Consider the following 13591-nt stretch of genomic DNA (forward strand, 5'->3'; position numbering starts at 1 on the left):
TTTACAAAAAAAAATTAGTGTAGCGTCGAACGGCTTAATTCCCTACTCGGGCAGACATACGGTGTGTGGAGCTTCAGATTATCACGAAAAGTATTTAAGAAAAGTATTTAGATGAGTTGTACTATTTCCGGATTTAGTTGTTAAACTATATTTCTATAAGTGTGAGAAATGGCTAAAACGGGTGTTTTCAGAATAATCTTTAGGCATGAAAAATGGTCTTTGAAAAAAAATAACTTTTATCTTCATTTCTCCTCAGTATATTATTATGATTACTGATCTAATCTCATATCTGACTTACGACGAGAAGACTGCGCGCCAGTTCGCAGGAGGTGCCGCGAATTTTAATTTTTTTTTTAAATTTTTTTTTCGACTTATAACCATAATATGTTTTAGGGTTTTTTAAAATATTTTTTACTAAAAACATAATTTATATAATATAATTTTTGTATTAGATTACATTGTAATTTTTTTATATTTAATACATCATGTAATATGGTTTATATTAGTACTAAACTTAGATACAAAATTGGTGGACGATTCATCAGTATTTGCTGTAATTTGTTAGTATGTTTAATTTCCATATATAACCTATCATACGTTGCTTATGTCTCATAGTTCAAGGCAAGGGAATGCCCACACGTGTTAACAGCGCCAAACTGAAGTCAAAATACAAAAAAAAAAAGTTGTCTGTAAAGTGGGTTTACGGACGACAGTTTAACGTGACAACGTCATAAAAAAATTGATGAAATGATTGCATACTTTTATGAATAAAATTTAATCATTTTTATTGAATTATCACTATTTTGTATGGATACAAAGAAGGAGTGAAATGAAATCTACAATTTAATTGATACATTTACTTTTATTTGCACTCATTAATTCAAATATGTTTATTACTTTAACGAACAGATTATTTTAACTATAACTTTTATACATGTTTGCTATTTAACTTCTTCCAATCTGTGTTATTCTGTTAAGGATAGGACGATGATAGGAAAAGTAGGAAACGAATGGGAGTGTTTCAAGTTCAATGTGCCTCGAAAAAGTCAAATCGATGGTTGTTCCAATCGAGTGGAAGAGAGATAGATGTGGCGTAAGCGTACAATGAGCGTAACGGGACACAGCTTAACGGGACAATGTGCGTAACGGGACAATGAGTCATGCTTTTTCGTGCGTGCAGCCGGCGTTCATCGATTTATTAGACGTTGTCACGTCAAAAAATAATATTAGTGTGTGAAAAATTTTTAAACGTAACAATAAATTATTATTGCAGGAAATTATTTCGTTGTTGATACTCCAGGTTGTATTTGCATGGCAAAAAAATTGGATATCCTCATGACTAGTTTTTTCCATTGAATCCAGCCTTGAAATTAATGGATTATTTGGTGAATGCTGTATCGGTTAAGGAAACATCCTTACAATTCGGAAACCGCTTTATTAATGAGTATACATTTGACCACGTTAAGGTGCAGTTAAAAGCAGTGTAGAGCTGAAGAATTTCAAAAGTGGTGCAGGAAAATTTATAGCGAATTTTTGCCTCATCTGTTTACTAAGAGGACGAGAGAAGCATGTTTTCCTTATAAGGAATTGCAAAAAATTGAACCGCATCGTTACCAAAGTTATGGTTGAGATAAGAAATCGTTAAACACCTAAATACGAATTGCGCTCGGTCCTGGAACATTCTGCAGTTGGTTGTTCGGAAAATTTATCGCCTCACCGACAAACCGGTTATAGTAAATAGAATTTAAAATCGCATGTAACGTATGAAATGCAAGACAGATTGGCAATATTCTTCTTTAAGGCTAATGCAAGTAGCTGAAAATTTTAAAAATTTTATCAGCACAAATCTTTCACAGTAAGATCAAATGTATCGTCTGCATAAATGAAAACACTTTAATTTTTTTGTGACATTTGTGTAGCATTTGAGTATTGCAGACATTATGACGTAGAAAGAGTAAAGCTAAAACATTTTAACTACTTATTTGTTTAAGGAGCCATTACGTCTTCTACAGAACCCACATTTGTGCGACATATATCGGTCCAGAAGATGCGAGGATCAATCCCTGTTGAGTGGCGATAACACTTCGTGTATCAGGCTGTGTGAAAAACGCGTACATGTTATCACTTATCTATGCATAAATTTATTACGCACTAAAAGAAAATCCCTCGCATGACCAGCATATACGCCCTGTTCTTGTTGCAACGGTCTCTTGTTTTTTTCAGCCCACTGTAATTGTCTTATGATGTAATTTTTCTGGCTTCATTCATTCCACGGGAATAATCTGTGCTGTCTAGGCAAGTAACATATGACATCATCCGCTATTGCCTATTGGTAGAGACCTGAAAAATTCGCGGGTTCATTTCGTGTTATGCTAAAATTCAAATAATTATACCTTAGTGCTGCTTCTGTCATTGGTTCACTGTTAATCTGGAGGACTGAGGGCCAATTAGAGACCCTCACTCATAGAAGTGTCGAATCACAGGCCAACCAGTCGAGACGACTCACAAGTCAGCAGCCAATGAACAGTTGGCATTTGCCCGAGTGTGTAGAGGATATTGGAGTCTATCCTGGAGGTCATTGAACCCGCGAATTTTTCCGGTCTCTAGCTATTGGCTCTCCTATGCGTGTTCATTCTCAAGGTTGTTTTTTTTTCCACTACCATCGTTAATCAGAAATGGCGTATGTCCATGAAATTATTTTTAACTAAACTTATTTTTATATTCGTTCAGAACAAGATATAGCGTGATGGAAACTTTTATTTTATTTTAATGGTTCCAACAAAGTGGCCGTTACGCCTATCTCGGCGCGCGCAGACTGGTCACTAGGCCCACTGCGGCGCGGAAGGATACCGAAGCAGACGTCGCGTCGGGCAGGGTTCAAGAGAATGTCAGCTAGAACCAGGCGTACATACGTGCGGCGCCGTAGCACGCGTACTCGCTTGTGTATTCGACGGCGGGATGACCCGGTAGCCCGGAAACCAGATACATATTACATGTTTTATTTTAATGGTCAGTCGTGGCCTGCCCAGTAGGCCTACTGGTTTTGGCGTGGTGGATGAGCCTAATTCAGCGTGGTTCAGAGGTTTTTTTGGCGGGAGGCTGAGGGAACCCATCACAGCATCGACACCGCTGCTACACCCCTAGCCCGACCGGCAACCAACAGCAACTCACTGTCTAGGGGTCGTTACCACAACGCCGAAATACCATAACGCCGAATGTCAAAATTGACCACAACTCCGACAGCTAGAAAACTGACGTGTACCACAACGCCGAAATAACTGAATGAATTTGTGTGTGTTTCTTAAATGTACCTTAACGCCGAAATACCACAATCAAACCTAACCTTACCTAACATAACCTAACCTAGCGTAATATAACCTAACCTAACTTAACCTAGCCTATCCTAGCCTAACCTAGTCCAACCTAACCTAGTCTAACCTAACCTAGTCTAACCTAACCTAGTCTAACCTAACCTAACCTTTGTGGCAGTCCTGCAATGACATTTTTCGGCGTTAGTGTATTTCGGCGTTGTGGTAATTCGGCGTTGTGGTACACAGCAGTTGTCTACTGTTGGCGTTGTTGTCAATTTGGCATTTCGGCGTTGTGGTATTTCGGCGTTGTGGTGCATCCCCACTGTCCAGCACTACAGTGAGCACTGTAAGCGCCACGCGTCCTTTGGAAACCCAGAGTGAGCCCGTGACCCGGCCGAGGACATACATGCAGCGCTCTCGTGCGGCCGGCGGGGCGGGTTCCCTAAAGATGGCGGGCTTGTCGTAGGCCCTGCGAGCGGGAAGCGCGGCCATTAAGGCCACTCCCCGACCTGCGAAGGCCACGCCTTGACCTTTCGGGTCAGCGACGAGCCGAGCGCTTCGCCTCCCACACGGAAACACCGCGTGAGAGGGGCAATGTTGTTTCTTTCCCCTTACATTGCCGCTCCACTTCGTTCGCACGTGCTGGAAAAAAAATACACTAGACGAATTTTTTTTTAAATTAACTACAGCCTTCCACCAAGTCTTGATTGCGAAGTGTAATTTTGTAGAGCAAAAAAATTGCATATTAAACGAAAAAAAAAAAAAACATTTCACGTTTTTACGCGGACCTACTAACGTTTGCCGGCGATGTGTTGGCATCACGTTTGTGCGGCACGCGGTTAGATAACAGAGCAAGACATGAGATCACGTGACCTCGCCAAGATTACAGTGGCCACCAAACCAAATGTTTCAGTGCCTTTGTACATTCTGGATGTTGGGCACAAATTTCCACTAACACGACGCCTACCATACACGGCTTTTCAATTTTTTTTTTTTTCATGTTTGTACACTACACAGAAAAATAAAAATAAAACGTTACAAAAAAACTGTTTGAAACCATTTGCCAAGAATAAATTTTTTTAAGTCAACGTAGAACTAAGAAATTCGGGTTTGAAACTTTTTTTTTTTTGGTAATAGTTAATTTCTATTACGGAAATTTAACACTAGATTTACAAAAAAACATTTTAACTTTACTAACATTTGTACATTTACATTAAAATACTTCAGCGCCTATTAATTAACTTTTCTCTTTGTACTTACGTATGTGTTTTTTTTTGTCAGCAATCTTATCGAGAACCGTTAGATCGTTAGAGATGACCCAAAGATGCGATCAAACAATATTGAGATCTCGACATGTGGGATGCCTACCTACGCGGCGCAAATGGATGTGTGTGCGTGTTCAGCGTAAGGCACGGGTGTGAATTTGTATCCTCTAAATTATTTCCCCAAAAAAAATTGCCAACTACGAGGCCTGTCCGGAAAATGAGTAACGTTTGGTCACTAAAAATAATAAACTCGTGAAAAAAAAGTTTAATTGGAAGTTTCGGTTTACTACACATAATAACCTATAATTAGATACCGGAAAAATTTGCGGGTTCAGTGACCTTCAGGATAGACTCCAATATCCTCTGCACACTCGGGCAAATGCCACCTGTACATTGGCTGCTGACTTGTGAGTCGTCTCGACTGGGTGGCCTGTGATTCGGCACTTCTATGAGTGAGGGTCACTAATTGGCCCTCAGTCCTCCAGATTAACAGTGAACCAATGGCAGAAGCAGCACTAAGGTATAATTATTTGAATTTTAGCATAACACGAAATGAATCCGCGAATTTTTCAGGGCTGTACCTATAATAAATGTAAAAAGTCGCGAGAGTGATAATATGAATGCAATTTTTACGCATCACCACATCTACATTACATCCGTTGAAAATAGGGAAAATAATGCAAGAGAGTTAAGTGTTAATACTGTGAGAATTAGCCATTAATATTAAGATTAATTAAAACTAAATTAAAACTAATTAAAATATCAACTTTTCGTACGAGACCGAGCCCTTAAAGGACCTCTGACTTGACCGACTAAGTAATCTACTGTTACTGCATTATTACTGATGGGAGTTCTCCCCAAAACAATAAGAAAAAAAACTTAATATTTGAGGGAGGTTTTGAAAAATCTTCGATTTTCCGGGGTTCATTTGAACTATTTCTCGTCGTCAGCCGAGAAGCAAGATCAAACTCTCTCGAGCGGCAAACGCGAAAACAGCTCGACGCGGACGATTAAATCCACCACGTTTCCATAAACGGACGAATGTAAATAAGGACTCGTGCAAACTTATAAATTATTATAGGCTCATGAAATATGCAAAAAATGTCGTCCTAATGTTTGCTTTCCAGTCTCTGCTGCTAAAACACTGGGAGATTAATGTAATGGAACTGTGTAAGTAAAATTTAAGTACGCCTGCCAGAGTTGCCTAAAACCTCTTCCAATACCTGCTTTACAGGGGGGAAAATGTTTTCTATACTTTTTAACAGCTATTAGCTATTAGCGTACTCGATGATGTAGCCTACAAAAATAATTAAACTTAATTTAAATAATACAACCTAACATAGGAAAAGCGTCACCTTTGTAAATGTTTACACAATATATTAATCCTTTAATCGTTAATTTCGTACACCCGTGCCTTAAAAGACACTTTTTTTTAAAACGATCTGGAAGAATCAAACAAATCGGGCGATGAAACATTTGCCAAGAATTTATAATTTCGGTGTAGCAAAGGTCTGTTTCGAGGTAAATTATAGACGTGTTTTACAATACTTAAGTTATAGCAACTCATTTATCTTCCAATCACCAAGTATGAATGTTAAATGTGACGGGAAAGAGCGTGATTAAATATAATGTTAGCCTAAGTAAGCATAACTCACAAAAGCCACAGCCCTATCTACGCTCCAAGAATTCTTTTGCGGCGTTCCTGCACGTGTAATGGAAGTTACTTACATATAAAATTGAAGCGTACCGGTGCAAAATGAACTAAGTGCCAAAATACAAATGTGTGACAACATTAAAAAACTATTCATCAACTCAAGTATCTGGCAAATATTTAATAACTAGCCAATAACCGGCATGCGTTGCAGCGTCTCTTTGTAATTTTTTTTAAAAGTTTGTACACACATACAAAGCATCTCTCTCGATCCCTCTGTAACTCTATATATCTCTTAATATCTTAATATCTCCATATCACTCCATATCTCTCGATCTTTCTATCTCTATCAATATGTATCTCTATATCTCAACACGCATATCCATATCTGTCTATCTCTATATTATCTTCCTATACCTCTATATATCTGTATCTTTATAAATATAGCTGTATAAATCTATATATATCTAACCCTTTATTTTTATCTCTTTATATATCTATCTCCTCTTTGTATATATTTATAATTCTCTTAGTCTATATATCGATATATCTCTCTAGCTCTATACCTAGATGTATATCTATATATCTCTTCATCACTCTGTATTTCTCTAACACACAATCTCTATTTCTATCCCTCTCTATCTCACTCTATCACTCTCTTCCTCTCTCTCGCTTTCTCTATATTTATCTCTCGCTATCTCTCTCTTGACTCGTACGCCACCATTATTATTCGGACCATAGAAAAGAGGAACTGCCATAAAGTACTTACTGGTAATTATCTGATACTACTCGAGCGCCACCTTAATTTTTTGCTTCTGGGGTTGGTATTATCGAAATCTCATCTGAACAGTGACATTCCCCGTGTTTTAAACATGGAGGTAAGAAGTAAGGGAGTTGGTGTATACAGTCTTCGCCATTTTAATACTTGAAGTCAAAATGAGAACGACCTCTAACCCTCTTTTTTTGCTTCTGCATAGCAAAACAATTTTTTGTTATAATGAAGTTCAACCCAAATTTCTTGGTATAATGTTTCGTTAGCAATATTCACTACATGATGGCATTTACGATTCTTCCTAGCGAGTTATTTTCAAGCTATTAAACAAATTTATAACGTATCAGCAAAATTTCATAGAATTCGGATGAACGATCAGTTATCAATGTAATGACGAAATTTTATCAATAATAAATCAATTCTGCTTTAAGGATTGGTTTTATCAGAATCTCACCTAGACAAACAGTAATTACCATTACAGCGATTTCCCGTTCAATACGATGAAATGTTTCGCTCCCGCCAATAATAAGATAGGCTATACGTTATTTTAATTTTTATTTATTTTTTCAGTTTAAGATGTTGCCCATAAAATTCCTTTCCCATATAAAACATACGTATTTTAAAGTTTAAAACTATTTTTTGTTAGGATATTACCGGTTACTTAATTTATTATCAGAAATAGGAAGTTGCTGATGCGTAAAGTTTCTTTCAAAGACGTTTTCAAACTTATTAATCTTTATCTGTAACGCATTTATATTTGGTGAAGTTGATTACTGTATAGAGTAAAATATCGATATAAATAGCTCGCCGATTACATGCAACGCGCACGCTGTCTCGTGCTGAGTGGACTACACCTAATAGCCCGCATTCTTTCTTGGTTACGACGATGGAATGGCTAGATTTCACCAAGAATGATTAAATTATGCTTTAAGGTTTTGTTTTATTTGAAATCTCACCTAGACAGTGATTTTCCCCTCGTTTCGAAGGTCAAGTGTGCAAATTTGCAACTCAATCGGATGAACGATGCGTGCACGCATAGAATACGAACAAATAAAATGTACTGCATTTGCAATTGTTAAAGGAACATCACCAACATGTTCTTGCTGTTTAGTTCTTTTTATCTAATGGTATTAAGAGAATAGGAGTTCAAAAAAATGTGATTGCCTAACTTTATTCATGATTTTGAATTATTTTTAACTGTTTTGGGCATCCACGAGAAATAAAACAACCAACACTTTGGCTACAATACAATTTTCAGCTATGCAAAATTAATTTAATTAACATAATGGCTACTTTCACGAATAACTTACGTAAGCCTCTAATAGGCAGCTAAGTAAAATCAAAATAAAGCTGCTGGGAAAAACCAACTTTGAGAACCACAAAATTATGAAACAGTTCATTGCATCACAAACACGAGAATTTCTTCAGACTGACAATAAATAACGGTTTAAATTATATGGAGTCATGCGCGAAACTAACCATTGAATTTTGCAGAACCGCCGGACCAGAACAGTGTGGACTCATACATTAAAATGATTTAAAATCTCCCGAGTGTGGTTTGCAGCTGGTTGATTTAGCAATAATAATAATAATAATAAATCGCGCAAAATGAATGTAAAGACATAAATCTAAACAATTCCTCACGCCCACCCACTGCTAACAGGCGCGTGGAAGTGGCAGCGCCCTACTTGGTCACGGTAAGGGAAACATTCATCGGCGGGTCTCCCCACGCATGCGCCCGGATTGTGTTGGACCAGGAGAGGGATCTGGGTCCGCTAAAACCTACGAGTAAACAGCGCGAGTAACTCGGTACATGCGGTAGAAGTGAAACTCCTTTTCCAATTCAAACCCCGACTCTTTTAAGTATATCGTAAGGGGTAAAACGGCAGCGATAAAAAGACAATATTTCTAAACAAACATGATTTAACAAAATTATTACTCATTTCAAAATGATTGCTCAGGATATCAATTATTAATCAATCAATAATGATTAATAAATATTACTCGCTGTTGAAATACACTCAAACCATAAAGTAAATTTTCCAGTAAATATAAAAGCTATGATCAAAATTAAAAAAAAATTAATTTGAATCAATTTTCATTATGTATAGGTTAGATGTGATCGAGCATTTTTCATAGACTGATTTTATAGTTCTGCAAATATCACCTTATCATTGAGTTATTGTTTGGCAGAGTGCGCCGCACTGTTAGTCCACCCGCCTCACAGCGGTGTCGTGAGGGAGAGGGAGATCCAGGCGCTGGCCCTGTATCTGTCCTCACTGACGGCTAACTACTTTGAAAAAGGCCCCGAGATGCTTGTGTTACGATATGAAAAATGCCTCAATTGTTTTGGTGATTATTTAGAAAAATAATTAAGACCCCGCTGTACTATTGGTGATTTTGTGATTTTATGTTTTAGTTCAGAAAACTATGGCCTGATATTTAGTTTTCTTTTGAAGTAGCTGTTTGTAAATCATGCGCAAAGTTGAGCGTTTTCGTAAATTAAAAATATTAGCATCGTTTTAGTAAAAAAAATTATAGTGTAATATTATAAAGGTAGTTAAGAAATACCATATTTAATCTTCAACGGGGGAAAAAAGTATTGTATCCGTTTCTTCAGTAGTACTCAATGAATTACGAGTAGAGACCGGAAAAATTCGCGGGTTCAATGACCTCCAGGATAGACTCCAATATCCTCTACACACTCGGGCAAATGCCAACTGTTCATTGGCTGCTGACTTGCGAGTCGTCTCGACTGGGTGGCCTGTGATTCGACACTTCTATGAGTGAGGGTCTCTAATTGGCCCTCAGTCCTCCAGATTAACAGTGAACCAATGACAGAAGCAACACTAAGGTATAATTATTTGAATTTTAGCATAACAAGAAATGAATCCACGAATTTTTCAGTTCTCTAATTACGAGATAAAATCACAAGATTTTATCTCAAGAAGGGACTGTATAACCTTTCTTCAAGTGAGGACCAATCAAAGCAATCAACGGTACACTGTGCCACGTGAATGTTGTTAGAGATAGCTCCCTGTAATTTAAAATTTGTTTCTAATTTATTTAGTTTTTTTTCGTATAGTTGAGAACGAGGTCGTCAATGAACCACAGGTATTTCCTGCCGCTATTCCTAGAAACATGAGCGTAAGTAGATTTCATTTCAGAAAAAAAAAGTGGGGAATTAACCACTTTACTCACCGTTTGTATTCAAGTTCTTTCGTTTTGTTGGTAGAAATCCGGAAGGAGAATAGCTGGACTGTTAGAAAATATTGCACATAGTAGAACAATAAAGCAAGGTAGTAAAAAAACGAGAGACGCTTTATGCAGCGTATTCTAGCGACAGGACCTGATCTTACGCCGTTAGTGCATGTGTGATAAAGGTATTTTGGCCATTAAAAATGTTCATAGTTGAAAACACAATTTGCGTATATATTTATCACGCTCGGCATTTTAAGTAATTCTACATTAAATTTTATGTTTGAGTTGCGTATTTTAAGTTTATTGCAACATGAGAACACATTAATTTGCTCGTTCCTGAGGTTATATGGTACACATCACTGGCGAGTACTGAAATACTCGTTCAGGTGTTTTTTATTTTTATAATACGTGAGTTTACCCTGAAAACCCTAAAAATCACTAATCAACTGTAATAGAGTTAATTACAAACCTACCAAGTTATGCAATAAGTGCAGATGACGTTTTATTTACGGTAGAAATTGCAGTCTTGAGGTTATTTATTTTATTTTTTTGTTTAGTAGAGGAAGGGTTTGTTAAGTTTTGCATTAAGCAATGGGGAGCGGCCCTTACATTATTTATTTATTTTAGATGTACGTTCCGTTAGTAAGGTTATTCGACATTGATACAAACATCAACCACAACAACCACCACCACGACAACAACCACAACACAACTGGTGGAATAGGGATTGGAAAATGACGCAGCGATGGCTCGTGGGAATAAACCTGGAATGTCTTGGAAGAAACCTCGGATAACATAAAAATTGAAATAACGCAACGGGATCCAAATACGGGTCCTCTTGTATACGAGCACAATTCATTACTAAGTCACCGCGCTCAATGAATACCTAGGTATCTAGAACAGTTTTTATTGGTGATTTTAGCTTCTGACTTGAGCGTTCCCCGGGTTTATTTTTATACTTATACAAATTACAGAGTGGATAGAAACAGGTAAGTCAGGGAAATGTCAGGGAATTTTTTTTTTTTTAGATATTCAGGGTATTCTTTTCATGATGACGCCACTAAAAAATTAAAGTTATACCAGAGACTTAAACATACACTTACTTACTTACACCTTTCCAACCCGTATCTAAGTGCTACAAAAATGTTTTCTCCCAAACCTTTTTTGTTCCCAAGTATATCACCAATTCGACCACGCGCACTGACTTAGTGCTATCGACTGTAGTGTTTGGGAGACGAACAGTACTGTGAGACGCATGCCGTGAGACTCGAGTGATGATTTTTACGATGATAATATTCTGCTGGCTCTTACAGTTTGTAAACGTAAAGAGAAATGGGTTCATGAATTTAATATAAAAACAAAGAGTTTGAAGAATTTCATCATCTGATGAAGCAGTTGCTTGTGAAGACGAAACCAACTTTTTTTGGATTATTTCAAGATAATTTTAACTCGGTTTGATAGCATTACCTTGATTGTCCTGCATATCCTGCCTTCTATATTCTTCCATCGATTCATTCCATAAACATGGATATTTTCGTAATCTTTGAATTAATTTTTCCGTTGACTTTACGATTTAAAGCACAATACTGAGAGAAATTAAATTTCATTAAAAGCAAACGCAAAAGTACAGCACAATTCCGCGTGAAAACCGATGTTTTTTTTATCTGCGCATGCGCGAAGTCAGTGACGTTTTAGAAAAAAAAAAAAAAAAAAAAAGAAGAGAACCAAACACCGGGCGGAGTCGCCAACGTAGCGAAAATAACGAACATAGCGAGCATAGCGCCCTGTGTGGCCGTAGCTTTAGTGAGGCGGGATGTAAATGCGACATTAGCTGGCGCTTCTAGCGCGATATCGCCCCTAAGCGCGATGGATCTGAACTGGCGCGCAGTCTTCTCGTCGTGCATAGGGCCACAATGAGATTTGAGCGGTAACTATAACATTAGATGGCGTAGAAATTAATATAAAGGTGTATAGCAAGTCCCTTGAGTGTTTTCAAGAATCGGTACACATTAAAAAATAAAAATATAATTCTGAAAAACACGCGTTTTAGCCATTTTCGCTATTCTAAAACCAGAGTTTAAAAGCGAAATACGGAAACACCCTGCGTGTTCTTAATACTTTTCTTAAACAGACCCCACTTGGAATATCTAAGGCAGTTTTCAAATCGCGTGGATTTTTCCTTTGTAAATGCTAACTCTTAATCTTTGAAAATTTAGTTAGCTTTTAGATTTTTCTCAAACGTATTGTCTTTTTATTATTATTATTATTCATAGTGGCAAATAGTAAGAAAATATGCATAATCTTAACTGCGGAACCAATAGAGACGACAAAAAGTATTAATTAAATAATGATTTTTGATTAAAATATTTCATTGACATAAGCCGTTGTTGCTTGTTTACACTGGTCTGTCTTAGAAAAACCCTCCAGAACAGACAACTCTGACGAACACACAAACGCACGGGGAACAAGGCATGGCGTATGCCCATGAAACCTATGGACCTTCGTACAGGTATCTACTACCAATAAAAAAATAAAATTAGAGAGGCAAACACTGTATAGGTTGCACCAGGGCCTCTGTATGGTTTTCGTGGCAACTTAAAAGTTAATTCAATATTTTGATTAATTACTTAATTCAATAATAAAAATTTAAAATTAATGCGAGGGTTTTAACCAACAACAAATATTTGAGGTAATGGAATACCCACAAATGGCCGAATTTTAAAAGAGAAAGCTGAAAAAACAGTGCATAACCTAAGTATGCAATTTTAATGAACAATCATAGATTTATACCAATTGTTTTTGAAAGTGTACGCATTCATAATTTTTTTATTAAATGGATAGTAAAAATCATCAAGCAAGTAATGGTCTCTTAAAACGCTTTACAGTAAATAGCAAGTACTTCTTGTGAATCTGCAGGAATCATAAACTGTCGTTTCGCCCCCCGTGAGGCGGGAGCGCATCGACAAACAAGAGAGACGCACGCGGCTCACCTGTCAAGCTAGAGGGGAAGTGCCGATGAGCGGGATCCCCAAGTCTCCGGCACGCCTGCGACTGGTCCACGAGCGACCTCACACGGCGCTTCTCCAGCGGCGACTGGCTGGAAGCTCTCGAGCCCGGCTGGACCAGGCCGCGCGCCTTCCCCTCCCATCCCCTCCACCCGGCATCGCCCGCCCCTCCTTCCCCCCCTAACACTCACTCGCGGTCCGCAGCGTAAGTCGGCTAACGAACGTAATTCAACGTAAGAGCACTGAGTGCTGGAATGCCATGTTGCAATAACAAGATCTGTAAAGTGTAAAAATGTGTGTCAATAAAAACCTATTGAATTGAATTGAATTGATCCCTCACGGACCCGGGGCATCATCAGGTGGAAACTTGGGGGGGGGGGGGGGGG

General features: G+C 37.8%; 1 protein-coding gene across 1 annotated transcript in view; it reads right to left on the bottom strand.

Moving 5' to 3' along the window:
- Positions 1–13281, bottom strand: part of LOC134534147 (death-associated protein kinase related-like) — a 159137-nt gene extending 145856 nt beyond the window's left edge. Inside the window, exon 1 of the mRNA XM_063372261.1 lies at positions 13191–13281. The gene's annotated coding sequence lies outside the window, so the exon portion shown is untranslated. The remainder of the gene's footprint in view (positions 1–13190) is intronic.
- Between the last annotated feature and the right edge of the window lie 310 nt (positions 13282–13591).

This window comes from Bacillus rossius, chromosome 7, assembly GCF_032445375.1.
Source record: "Bacillus rossius redtenbacheri isolate Brsri chromosome 7, Brsri_v3, whole genome shotgun sequence".
NCBI lineage: Eukaryota > Metazoa > Arthropoda > Insecta > Phasmatodea > Bacillidae > Bacillus > Bacillus rossius.